This window comes from Helianthus annuus, chromosome 13, assembly GCF_002127325.2.
Source record: "Helianthus annuus cultivar XRQ/B chromosome 13, HanXRQr2.0-SUNRISE, whole genome shotgun sequence".
Taxonomy (NCBI): Eukaryota; Viridiplantae; Streptophyta; class Magnoliopsida; order Asterales; family Asteraceae; genus Helianthus; species Helianthus annuus.
The window spans coordinates 40,112,643-40,126,443 of NC_035445.2; the positions used below are offsets into that span (position 1 = coordinate 40,112,643).

At 36.7% G+C, this 13,801-nt stretch overlaps 1 long non-coding RNA gene across 1 annotated transcript; it reads left to right on the forward strand.

The window, feature by feature from the left end:
- The first annotated feature begins 10,572 nt into the window (after nucleotides 1-10,572).
- Nucleotides 10,573-13,519, forward strand: LOC110935324. The gene is made up of 3 exons (XR_002589048.2): nucleotides 10,573-10,820; nucleotides 12,696-12,753; nucleotides 13,235-13,519. It is a non-coding gene; the product is annotated as an uncharacterized LOC110935324 (long non-coding RNA).
- The last annotated feature ends 282 nt before the right edge of the window (nucleotides 13,520-13,801 follow it).

Here is a 13,801-nt window from a genome sequence, read left to right on the forward strand (position 1 = left end):
TTTTGGGGGTAAAGCATCAGCAAACCTTGCAATCGATTCCTGTTGAGTTGCCATAACCCCGTAAGCAAACATTTCACTAATCAAATGATAAAAACATGTAGTCATATTATTTAGAGTTTCATTTTCCAAGAAATGAAATGATTCAAACTCTTTCTTTAATAGATCATGGCATGACTTTCTAGTAGCTGCATTTCCTTCTCCTCTCGCTACCAAGGCATCCCATAATGTTTTCGTGTCTTTACAGTAAGAGAATTGATGATAGATTTCTTTGTGAAGTGCTTGTGTAAGAATAGCAAACGCCTTTTTCTCTAAGTCATAGGCTTTCTTGTCATCTTCAAGCATATTAGTAAAACCCGCTGCAGTTGATGCTGCTACTTTGAGGGCAGGGTTGCATGCAGTAGTGAAACACGTCCAAAGTTCGGTACTTTACCTTTGAACGTATGTCTGGAAACGACCTTTCCATGATGGAAAGTCGTTCATGTGATTCAACTTTGGTGGGCTATTGTTGCTGCCCGTTTCACTTTTGCTAAGCAAGAGATTCTGAATGCTTTGATTTTGATTCGATACTAATGCCCATTGACTTGCACTTATGGATGGTTGAGGAAACATATTTCTTGCCCACGCGGCTGCCGAAATTTGATCTTGACCTGGTTGTGGGTCCATACTTCAATCCCACGGACTTGTGCAGCTCATATTTGATGTATGAAGTAGAATACCTGATCAAATACTTGAAAACACAATGTTATCACACCTTTACAAACCTTCTGTTTAAAATTGATAACACACTTGACGAAACACTTCCCACGAAACACTGTTTCTTCGAAATGGCTTATGACGAAACACTTTGTGTTTCGTCGAAGATGCTTTTGGCGAAACACTTGTGTTTCATCGCTTGCTCGTTTCTTCGTGGATAAGGTCTCAGACGGTTGGTGAAATAGTTGGTGAGATTTTTCAAACACAACCTTATCTTTTACTGACACAGTACAACTGACAACATGTCTAACTTACCAACCCAGGCATGGTCACTTATATAAATTCCAAGAACACTGAAGAACTTTTGAAGATGCTTTGAAGGTATGAAGAACAACCCATAAATTATGAGTTTTCCGGTCACTTAACAATTTTTTGAACCACGAAATTTGCCCAAACTTTCAAATAAAACCCGGTTTTATCACCTGAACATGCAATATAACAAAGTTTTTTGATAAAACTTTGGCAAACACCAATATTTAAGCAGATTTTAAGCACTTTTTCAAGAAAATATGAGTTTTTCAAGAACAATTTTAAGAAAATCAAGAACAACCGGTTTTAACACTTGATAAAAACCAAACTATGTTTGATTTTAAACAAGGATAAGAGCCAATGCTCTGATACCACTTGTAGGTCCCGAAATCTGAGGATCGATAACGAAAACCAAACCCTTGTTTATAACAAACAATGTCACGGGTGTGGAATCCCTGTAACTATGCCAAATCAAACACAGTAAGTAAGAACACGAAATAACCAATGAAATGCAATCTATTGATTAAATGGGATGAGAACCATGAACAACTGATACACACACAGTTTGACAGAATAACTTTCAAGGGTATGCTCTCATCTTGTTTCAAAGTGAAACCAGAATGTGTTTATATAGCAGCCTTGGCCTAAACCATGACGAAACACAAAGAGGCCTCGACCAAACAACATTGGGCCAGTCGTTGGGCCTGAAGAAGCCCGATGGTCGAAGAAACAAGTCAGTTTCATCGTTGATCACGACGAAACAAGATGAAATGCACACATGTGAGTTTCGTTGTGAGGTGTTCGACGAAACAAAAGTGTTTCGTCGAAGGCTGCACAAACTGAAATGTTTCCTGCAAACAGACAGTTGCAGCAAACTTCATACAAACACAAACATAAAGACAATTTTACCCTTATATGCAACATGCATTGTTCATATATCATCACATACCAAAAGGAGACAAAATAAGTCGGACACAAGCGGATAGGAGAATATCCGACTTGGTCGACAGCAAATACAGACTCGATAAACGACAAAAGACCGTACAAAATATAACAATAAACAAGACTAATTACAGACACAAAAAGGTGCACCAACAACATTTGTGATCACGGAGTTATGCGATCGGGGTTGAATTCGTCTCTGTCTCCGTATCCTCTGTTTTTGTTCTACATCCGGATGTGCCCGGAATCGTATAATATCGATCGATCTTCATTGATTTCCCACCATGGGTGTGACTGGTATGATGATGTATTCGAATGGGTGTGACTGGTGGTTAGTATCGGTTCATATGGTGGTTATTCTCGCCAAAATTAACCACCACATAACCGCCACCCCTTATGTATATAATGAACTCGGCCGGCAATGTTTACCGGCACCAAGACATTTTCCTTCTTAACAGAAATTGTCCATTATTCAATTATCTTTCACTTTGATCATTCAATCGGTTCACAAATGAATCCAATGTATGCAAACGCTTCCGCTGTGAATTATTCCGGTGAACAAGAAACGGGTATCATAGAAGAGATAGATACAGGAACAGAAGATGAAGATGGTAACGATAGGAGAAGAAGAGACAGGAGTAGGGATGGTAACATTAGAGTTTATAAACATAATTCGTATCTATTTTATGTATTAAAACTTAGGATATGTATATTTATGTGTATATGTATGATGATGTATTCGAATGGGTGTGACTGGTGGTTGGTATCGGTTCATATGGCGGTTATTCTCGCCAAAACAAACCACCACATAACCGCCACCCCTTATGTATATAATGAACTCGGCCGGCAATGTTTACCGGCACCACGACAGTTTCCTTCTTAACAGAAATTGTCCACTATTCAATTATCTTTCAGTTTGATCATTCAATCGGTTCACAAATGAATCCAATGTATGCAAACGCTTCCGCTGTGAATTATTCCGGTGAACAAGAAAGTGGTATGAGAGCCGGTTATGTAAGTAATGACGATCTCAGGCCCTCATCAACAATGATGCCATGTTCGCACTGTACTGAAGAAAAACGTGAACGGAGATGGATGCAGCGACGTTGTTACTACTGCAACATGCCTGACCATCGAATTTCCTCATGTCAAGAGAAAGAGAAGGATGAAGAAAGTCAATTGCTTCGAAAAGCGGTTGATACTTGAACGCAGAATTATCCTGGTGAAGAAACCAATCATCAGACTGATCAAAGAATGGAATTCATTATGGACGGGACCGATGGAGGATGTTGGTTAGACATATGGTATGTGAGTAAAACTCTTAAACACCATTTTTCTAGTAACATAGACATGTTTAAACGAATAAAAAATATGTCTTATGTTGAAACGATCACTGGAGAAAATCATTTCTTCTTCGTTAGAGGTATTGGTGTAGTTGATGTTATATCCGGGTCCGAAAAGATACGTGTTGAAAGTGTGTTTTATACTTCGGACATAGACAGAAATGTCTTGAGTTTCAATCAACTAATAACTCAGGGTTTTACAATAAAATTTATCGAAGATAAATGCAAATTATTTCCCACTTTTAGCGTCCCTCTGAACAAGAGAAGGAACGGACATACAGGGCTGACTAGAGAGGAGGAGATAGGTGAATTAGAAAAACAGTATGTGATAAGCACGGGACATGAACATGAGAAGTATAAATCTGATTTCTTAAATGAGTATTTCGAAAACCTAAATATCTCAACGAATGAACCGGCTTGGAACATTCTGATTTTACAAGCTATGTCATTCAAAGATTTTAAAGATTGCAAGGCCCTGCTAGATATGCTTGAAGATGAAGATTATTTTATTAAATACAAATACTATCTCGAAGTTGCCTTCAACAACATGATAGAATGGTTTCTCAAGGAGAAACTAGAAATACGTTCAAGGCCGCTGCCTGCATACGTTTCAAACAATCGGAAAGTGAGATTATTAGATTTGTATATGGTGGTGAAGAGGGAAGGTGGTCACCGGAGAATCACCGAGAACGGAATGTGGGCTATGATAGCTAAGGATACAGGATTCGAATATGAAGATGGTGAGTACATGCGTCTGATATATGCTATGTACCTGGATGTACTTGTATATTACTACAAGTTCAAAATAACTCAAGAGAAGGCACTCGAAAAGGAGGAAGTGAAGATGGTTGCGGATCCAAGACAGAGCAAAAGTGAAGCGGACGAGGTGGAGGTGACTGATGCAGATCAAATTAATTCAGATGGCTGTTCAATGAATGCAGGATTAGCAAGTACAAATGCAGATCACTATGCATTTTTTTGCCGGAAACGACTGGAAGGGAATGAAGAAGCTAAACATGCGAAGGAGGTTCGACTTTAACCGTGCAAAGGGTGCAGTGGATGATGCAAATATCAGCGTGCTCAAGAACTCTCGTAAGCCTAATTATGTTTAGGGGAGAGTATTAGAGTTTATAAACATAATTCGTATCTATTTTATGTATTAAAACTTAGGATATGTATATTTTTGTGTATCTGTATGATGATGTATTCGAATGGGTGTGACTGGTGGTTGGTATCGGTTCATATGGCGGTTATTCCCGCCAAAACTAACCACCACATAACCGCCACCCCTTATGTATATAATGAACTCGGCCGGCAATGTTTGCTGGCACCAAGACAGTTTCCTTCTTAACAGAAATTGTCCATTATTCAATTATCTTTCACTTTGATCATTCAATCGGTTCACAAATGAATCCAATGTATGCAAACGCTTCCGCTGTGAATTATTCCGGTGAACAAGGGGACTTTCGTCACACCCTTATATTCGACGAAACATGTGTTTCTTCAACAGGTGTTTCAAGGGGACTTTCGTGACACCCTTATATTCGACGAAACATGTGTTTCTTCAACAGGTGTTTTGTCATGATCATATGCGGGCTGGACTTTCGTCAATCATCAGGAAGGCATGAGCAGGAGTTTCGTCAATAGCATGTAATGTGATGTTTGGTCACATGATGTACAGGCCCAACAGAAACAAATGGCCCAACGTGAATTAGTTCTGCGTTTTCAATTGTCATGCATGTCCAATTCAAATATTTCAATATATGCATGTGTGACATCATCATGACATCATCATGGTGATGTCATGGTGATGTGTGGTCAGGAAATGGTTTGCGGCTCTCCGTGCTTCGCGTGTCGAACTCTGGGGCGCACGACGGAGGAATGTCACTACGTCGGGCTTGAGCCGAACCTAACCGAGTCGAACCGAACCGAGTCGCATCCACATAAAGTGTACCAACACATATCATCATCAAAATCAACAGAGAGTGATCCTAAAATATTCCTTAAAGCATCTTCAGCTCATTCAGATGTCAATAGCCCTTCTGCTGACCCGTTTATTTGCCTTAGGAACAAATGCTTATCAGACACAAGGGCGTAGCTTTGTGGGGGCGGGAAGGGGCGGCCGGCCCCCCGAACTTTTCGCTCGTTAGTGGAGAGTATGTAGTTTTCGTATAGTAATTTTCAGTATATACGTTTTGACCCCCCGGTTTTATAGAAATTTTTGGTATATACGTTTTGCAGCTGCTGATCAGTTATGAAAGTGTTGTTTCTAAGACGGTTTACAACGGCTACAGTTGCTCTAGCCATGCTGCCTCTTGTTCGAATCAATAAAGTAGCGTCGAAGCATAATTGAGAAAAAAGAATTTGCAGCCGTCCATAGTTCCACTAACTACCGAATTTGAAAAAATTGTTAAAGAACATTGCCTCGGGGGAGACTATTCTTCAACTAGAGGACCATCGATTGGCAATTTGAGGAAAACCATCACTATTTAATTTTCTAATCAGTTTGCTCGATCAAAAGGTGGACTCACAACTCTACTGATTTGGAAGTTCAATTATCGAAATTGGTTGACTGAATCAGATTAAAGCAAGAACATATATCCTTCTTCATTAATCAGCTTATCACATCGGTTTGTAGGATTAATTATAAAGCAACATGATGATTAAAGAATGAAAGTAGGAAAGGATTTGCCAGAAGTTGTGTGAGGTTTTGATGGATAAAGGAGAATCACAACAAAACCAATTTGTTTCTCACTAGATGCAGCGGATTTACACCTCGAATTGAATATGCAAACCAAGTAATAAGCACATTTGAATCATCTATAGTAACTTATATTCAGAATATATTTGTTTTAACTGCCCTTTAATAAGATCTATTGTATGTGACGTTTACTTAAATTTTGAGCCAGTTTTGTTGATCTAAAATTTAATTTCTCTAGAACCATCGTCTTGTTGGTTTTTATGTTGATATTGGAATTTTTATATTCCTTCGAGTTCAATCAGGGCTGTTGATACATATTATGTGGACGCGACTCGACTCGGTTTGATTCGGTTCGGTTCGACTCGGTTAGGTTCGGCTCAAGCCCGACGTAGCGACATTCCTCCGTCGTGCGCCCCAGAGTTCGACACACGAAGCACGAAGCCGCGAACTGTTTCCCGCTTACACATCATCATGATGATGTCATGATGATGTCACATGTTGACTAATATTTACAAATCTGAATATGAGACTTCATATGTTCGTACATTAAATCATGTTGTGCCATTTCCTTGGGCCTTATCCTTTGGGTTGAAACCTTTAATGTGTCAACATGCATGTGACGAAGTCAGGGGCACAAACAAGTGACGAAGACACCCATGTGACCAAGACACATCATGGGAGGAAATCAAATTCGTCGTGATGCTCCATGTTTTTGTCGGCTTCTTGATTTCGTCGAGGTGTTACTATATATACACAGCACAACAGACAGAAACACTTACGAAGTCTGAATAGATTTCTTTGAGCGAACACACTGTAAACACACACACTGAGAGTTTATGAGCATCTTGTAAACATTGCTTTGTAACCGTTTTCTAGATTAATACATTGGAGTGTTAATCGGTGAATCTTGTGTTTTACGTATTTGGATTCCGAACTCTCGGGTTTGTCGGAAAACAGGGAATAGAGGTTACTCGATCCTCCGGGTGGACCTACAATTGGTTGTTTAACAAGACGAGAGTCCTGTTTTGGTGAAACAGATCTTTTATGGTAATTGTTACCACGGGGGTATCAACCTTTGCCTTTCCTTTCGTGAGATATGGACAATTTCTGACAATGTGGCCATAATCACCGCATTCAAAGCATGATCTCCGCTCAACAAACCTCGGAGTATCATAACTGTAAGAACTTGATGATGAACTTCGTGATCTTGAGGTACTTGGTCCTACATCACAACCGAATCATCGGGAAATGGATGTTACAATTCTCGATGATGACGGATGACCCAAGTCTGTGAAGGCTTAGGTCCCCCTCTCCAACTAATCTCTGAATGAGTGTGCAGGATGTTCCAGGAGGAACTATTGATAGTCTTAGGATTGTTGATAGTGGATCGTCCATGCACAAGATCGGCGACATAAGGCTCCGAAATATTGTTACATCTAGGAGAATATTGTTGCCATTTATGGAGAGAAAGGAAAAAGAAAAGAAGACAAAATTCCGATGAAGGAATGATGGTGAAAGAATGTGGTTGAATGAAGTTGAAAAATTCGACAAGATGAAAAATGTGCCAAAATTTGGTTGTTATGGATTTTGATCGGGTCGACATGAAAGATTTCAATGAAAAGTACGCACCTGCAGCACGTCTGAAGCTTTTTGAAGATTCATGGATTTTTCTTTCACAAGAAGTTCAAAGTCCACAAGTCCACAAGATGAATGTGTAGGGTACTTTTCTCTACGGTGTGATTGAAGAAAATGTGTTTGTTGATCAAACCAACCGGGTGTGCGGATGATTTGGCGTGGATTGAACAACCGCACACTACTTCTCAAAGAGAAAGACAAAGCCCTTCGCTGGTGCTATGTGGAAGACCAGCCGGACCCGGAGGTTTATGATCATGTTGCTGTGAAGAGATGTCTGGGCTAGTTGAAGTAGCAACAAAAATCGACTCGGAAATCCACACCGGGTGGATATCCAGTTTAGGAGAGCACTCAGATTCCTTGCAATGCACGAAGGTAGGATACGGTTTTGAATTTCTAATCTCTCCTATACTTGTCGATATTTAAGCTGCTTTATGAATTATTATCCTCTCGTACAACACTCTTTGACCTAACACATTGATCTCGAATATCACTTCACACGTGATTGTTTCAATATGAAACATGTTAATGTTGTTTTGGTCCACACCGTTTACCGTCATGCCAACTGATTTTTTTTCCATAATTAGATAAATCAATTCTCATTAAAATTAATTTTGGTAAACGGCATCGAGGTAAAACAAGAGTAATCCGCATCGGAAAACCGTTTTTGTAAATATCTCTGTGTTTTTAAAATTTATTTTTAGTTTGTTGATTAGGGGGAGTAAATCCAAATTTGAAAATTCAAAAACATGGAAAAATTTCAAAACTCAAAAAAATCAGTGGCCTGTCTAAGGGTTGATGCATATTGTGCGGACACGGATTGCTCCGGGTTCTTTCCAGTTCGACTCAGCTAGGAAGTGAAGGCCGGAGTCAAGATATCCTCCTATCTTGACTTGGTACGTTGTTTACTTTGTAATGTACGATGTAAATGCAACTGCGTGTGTGCAGTATCCATATTAGTCCATTAACTGTTAAGTTGTTTGCTGTTGACAAAGTTCCCCATGGTGAATTTTAAAGGTCCCGATGGTGAAGTTTAAAGTTCCCCATGATGAACTTTAAGGTTCCCCATGATGAAGGTTCCCCATGAAGAAGGTTACAACCTTCTTCACATGTGAAGCTTCATCATCAACCTTCGTCACATGTGAAGGTTCGCCAGTCTCATTCAGTATATATACAGCAACAGAAGGCAAACACTGTGTGCAAGTCTGAATAGATTTGAGAGCGAACACACTGTAACACACACACACTGAGAATTTACAGAGACCATTTGTAGACATTGCTTTGTAACCGTTTTCTAGATTAATACAATGCAGTGTTAATCGGTGAATCTCGTGTTTGTCGTTTTTGTGTTTGTAACTTGGTTTAACTTACCCGTTTGGATTCCGCACTTTCGGGTTTGTCGGAAAACAGGGAATAGAGGTTACTCGATCCTCCGGGTGGACCTACAATTGGTATCAGAGCGTTGGCTCGATTCCTTGTAAAAACCAAGTAGATTTTCATGTGTTTCCAGATTTGTTCTTGATTTTTGAAACAAAAAAGTTTATATTTTTAGAAAAATCAGGTTTAAATCTTTGAAAATCTTGTGTTTTTGTTGATTGTTCTTATAAAAATCTTGTTAGTTTTCTTTTATACATGTTAAGAAAGGATTTTTTATTGAACATTTGCGTGAAAATTGTGTTCGGAAAATTTTCCGGTGGCCGGTAAACTCATAAACTCATAAACTCATCGGGATATTCATCTGAGTTCATCTTGTTCTTCAAATTTCTGGGTATTTGAGTTAGAGTTTGCTTTGTTGATTTATTTGAGTTATTGAAATTGATTAAAATATTGATTGAACGTTGAAAAAGGAGTCTTTAAAGATAAGGTGTTTGACAAACTATACATTGTGTCAGTGGATATTATATCAAAGTATTGGTGAGTTTGACAATTGAGCCATTAGAAGGTATTTGTGTCACATATGTGACAAACGGCAAAATTCCAGTAATTCCGTTCAACTTGAACAACTATTTGGACTATTATTTTCGCGTATTTGACTTAATTTTAATTAATTAAAGTCTTGAGAGTCTAGGAGTTTCTAAAATCATAGTGAAGTATGATAACGAATCCGTTGCGATTAGAAACAATATCCTAGACTAACAATAGGAATGCGAATAAACGATACTTGTCAGTACTAGTCGCGGTACGGTCTGACACAATGAAAACAAGACATACAGTTATGTCTACACAATATTCTATAAAAAAAAAACTTTTGTGCCTTATTATTTACAAAAATTCCAATTAAAACCAAATTGTCCAAGTCCGCAGATAAATACAGCAATCCTACGGAAAGATACAGCATTCCGTAGAATGAAACAGTAACAGTCCGAAAAACCCAAAAATAAATATTATTTGACATAAATAATATAATGGGTATTAAAAACGACACAAAATCCGCAATCGAATCTTATTGCGTTAAGCTGCACGGCTAGTTCAGTAAACTGCCAGTCAGCAAAGCCGGTACCGGAACCGTGTCAAAAATAATAAAATTTTTAGTCTAAAAAGTTGACTTAATTATTTGGATAATAAATCAAGTGCAAAAATAATTTTTGTCATGTATTTATCCAAACAAAACACGATGTCAGTATTTAACCCGGTACAAGACCCGAACCGACTTTTTCACCCGAACAACAAACTAAAAATTTTGGTGGACTAGTTTTACCTAGTGTCACACTACTTTAAAATATGAAGGCTTAAAACCTTGTAAATATTTTTATATAAAATATCAATGTTATGAAAGTCTATATATTTAATCAAGATTTTATAAAAAAAAAATGCAAACTTCTTTCCCCCTTTCCTTGTTCACGTGACATGTGGGACCCCCACATGCCTACTCACTTTTAATTGTTGTGTTGGAAGCTTAAAGAGATGATTAGTGTTCTCCAAGGCCAAGTTGTTTCTAACACTCCACCATCTTCCTATATCCCCAAAACCATCAAACTTTACCAACTTCTTACCCCTCTCTCTCTAAAATCGTTAAAGCCAAACACCCCCTACATCACTTTCATTTCAATTTTCAAAGAATTTATGCAAATATGGAAGTTCATGGATGAAACAAGATACTAGGGAGTTTAGTAAAGCTATTTGGAGCATTTTTGGTGGAACTAGAAGCCCTAGATCATCAAGATTTTTCTTATCTTCATCCTTATTTCCTAGCAAAAATTGTAAGAACATTACACTAGTCTTACTTTTATTTTTGATTTCTTTTACAAGTTCATCATCACTTAAGAAAAACAACAAGAAACAACTAAAAATCATTATTTTTAACCATGATTTTTCTATGATTATGAGATGAACTTGGAGAAATCTAGACTAATAAACTTGAATCTCGGTTATTCTTACTCAAAAATATGATCTACATACATGCATGTAGGATCAACCAAGATTCATCAACAAAGGAATGAACATGAATTTTTATGAACATGCATGTTAGTAAAATATGAGAAACCATTTAAAACTAAGAAAATAAATTTTCGAAATATTTCTTGGATAAAATTTCCATTTCTGGAAAGGATCAAAATCAAGAAATATGTTGGTAGTAAACGTTTTGAATGCACATTTATGCTTTAAATGACTTTGTAAGACATCTAAAACAAGAGTTTTTCATAAAATCTTGTTTTACAAATTTTTGGCAAAAATAAGGAATAAAGTTTCCTTTTTGGGAAAGTTAAGAACAATATCATGTTCATGCTACTTTTGTTAACAAATTTTGATAGATATTGATACTTGATGATGTTTTGTATTGAAATAATTTGAAAACAAGTTTTGTATAAACTTGGGGAAAAATCCATGTTTCAAATAAAACTATGGCAAAATTTTTATAAATTTTGTGATGTATTAAAAGTTGTTAAACAAAGAAGTTTGCGACTAAAATTATTATTTGAGGTCTTTAAACATGGTTAAACAATTTTTGGACAAAGCCATAAATCCATGTTTTATAAAAAGATTTCTAAACAAAAATGACAAGTATATATTTTTGGATAAAATGTGTACTTACAAAATATTCATCAAGTATCATAAGTTTATATATTTTGATGTGTACATGATATGTTAGTTCTAGTAGGAACAAATGCAAAATTATTACACATCCATAAAAAAAAATTACAAAATGTATATATAAACTTGAAAACGAAATAAAATGTCCATCCTTGGACACGAAAACACAAACGGACAGATTCGGACACTATTGGACTATATGGACTTTCGGACAAACAAAAATGGCACGAACAAAGCAAATGATAAAACGTGACGGACAACACAACGGGACAAACGGTACGAATAAATAAAACCTACAAGTAGTAAATGACTAGAATAAAATACGAACCGTCACACAAGTTTATGCACTAAAATGTTCAACTATGGCATAAGTAATGATTTTTATAAAAATTAGATTTCTATAAAAATACAAGTACTACTATTATTATTTTTCACTAGCCCAAAGTTTTGCATTTTAAAAAGTAGTCCATAAATTAAAAATTGGGCTAATGCCCATTTCTCATAAATAAAATTTGGGCTAGGCCCACTTTTACAAAACAATGGACTAAAATGTATTTTTAGTAAAAATTGGGCTAAAGCCCACTTTACAAAATACTTGGGCTAAAAACCCAATATTTACAAATATTATGGACTAGATATATTTTAGAAAACAATTTGGGCTAGGCCCATTCTTACACAAGTTATTTGGGCTAAGTCCACAACTATAAACTAAATTGTGCTAGGCCTACTTGTTTTGGGCTAAGGCCCACTCCTACAAATTAATTTGGGATTGACCCATATTTTTAAACAAAGTTATTTGGGATTTTTAAACAAAGTTATTTGGGCTAGGCCCATAAACACCAAATACCCAAAATGGACTTAAATTCTAAAACATAAAATTAAGCCCATTCAAACACAAATAAAATAAAATAAATATATATATATATATATATATACAAGGAAGTTATATATATACGAAAACACAAAAACAAAATACAAGATAGAATATTTGTACGATACACAAAAACAAACCTAAGTGTCTAACTAGATTAGAACACTTGTAGGTCGAGAAACGAACCGCGAACAAGGAATCGAATAGAGATTTGCATGGAACGCAAATCTGTGAGTTCATGCTTCCCCTTTTACTTTGAATGTTTATAGTTTTAAACTTCGGGGATGTATACATGTTACAAATAGTATGATAATACGATGAAACTATTTTGATCACATGCGGATAGGTGTTTAAAATAAAGGGGCCATTAATGAATAAACAAGTACCGAGGAACAAACGGATAGATCTATTTGGGTTTTGGCAAGCCCCACTCTTAACGACAACGATAACCACGATCGTCAAGAGTGCCTTTGTGTCCAAACTAGTCTCGTTGACACACACGATAAATTGTCAAGGTTTGGTTGCCTCCTATTCGGCATACATATTAGTGTCCTTGCAACACACTAATGATCATACAATTTTTTTTTATCATACTATACAAAAACGAATTTTATTACTTCAAATGTTTTGGAGACTCATTTGATGCAAAAACAAAATAACATGAATTCACTCAACTTTTGTTGACGTTTTCAAAATTAACATGTATTACAGGAGATTAGTGGACGGCTTTGGAAAAATATGTTCAAGTGGTTATCAAGAACGCAAGCTTTTGTGATGTCATCTGTTTTCGGTTGTTATGTTTTGAACTTTGAATAATGTGGTTAAAGTTGTTGTTGTTTCAAGTTTCAAACAAGAAATATGTAATGTAAATTATGATTTCGAATCAAATGTATGGATGAACATCTTTTATGTTTCAAATGTGTTGTTTACTCGATTGATTGTAACGATTGCCGCTCTCGTCACACCTCGCCATACGCTTCCGCATAAACCGAAAATCGGGGTGTGACAGACCTGGTATCAGAGCATCAATTGTAGTGAACTAAGATTCTTTTTGAGTCTGGTCTACAATTTCAAAATGATGTTCTTTACAACAAGCGTTCTACATTATATTTTTACAAAGCGTCCACTAATACAAAACGATGAATTCGAAACGATAATGCAAGGATACTATGTGATAGTACTAAACGATAGTTCGAAACGGTGATACCAAAGACTAGTTTATTTGGTACAAGTCTATGGGGTTTAGACACGATAACAATAAGTCGAACTGGAAACGAT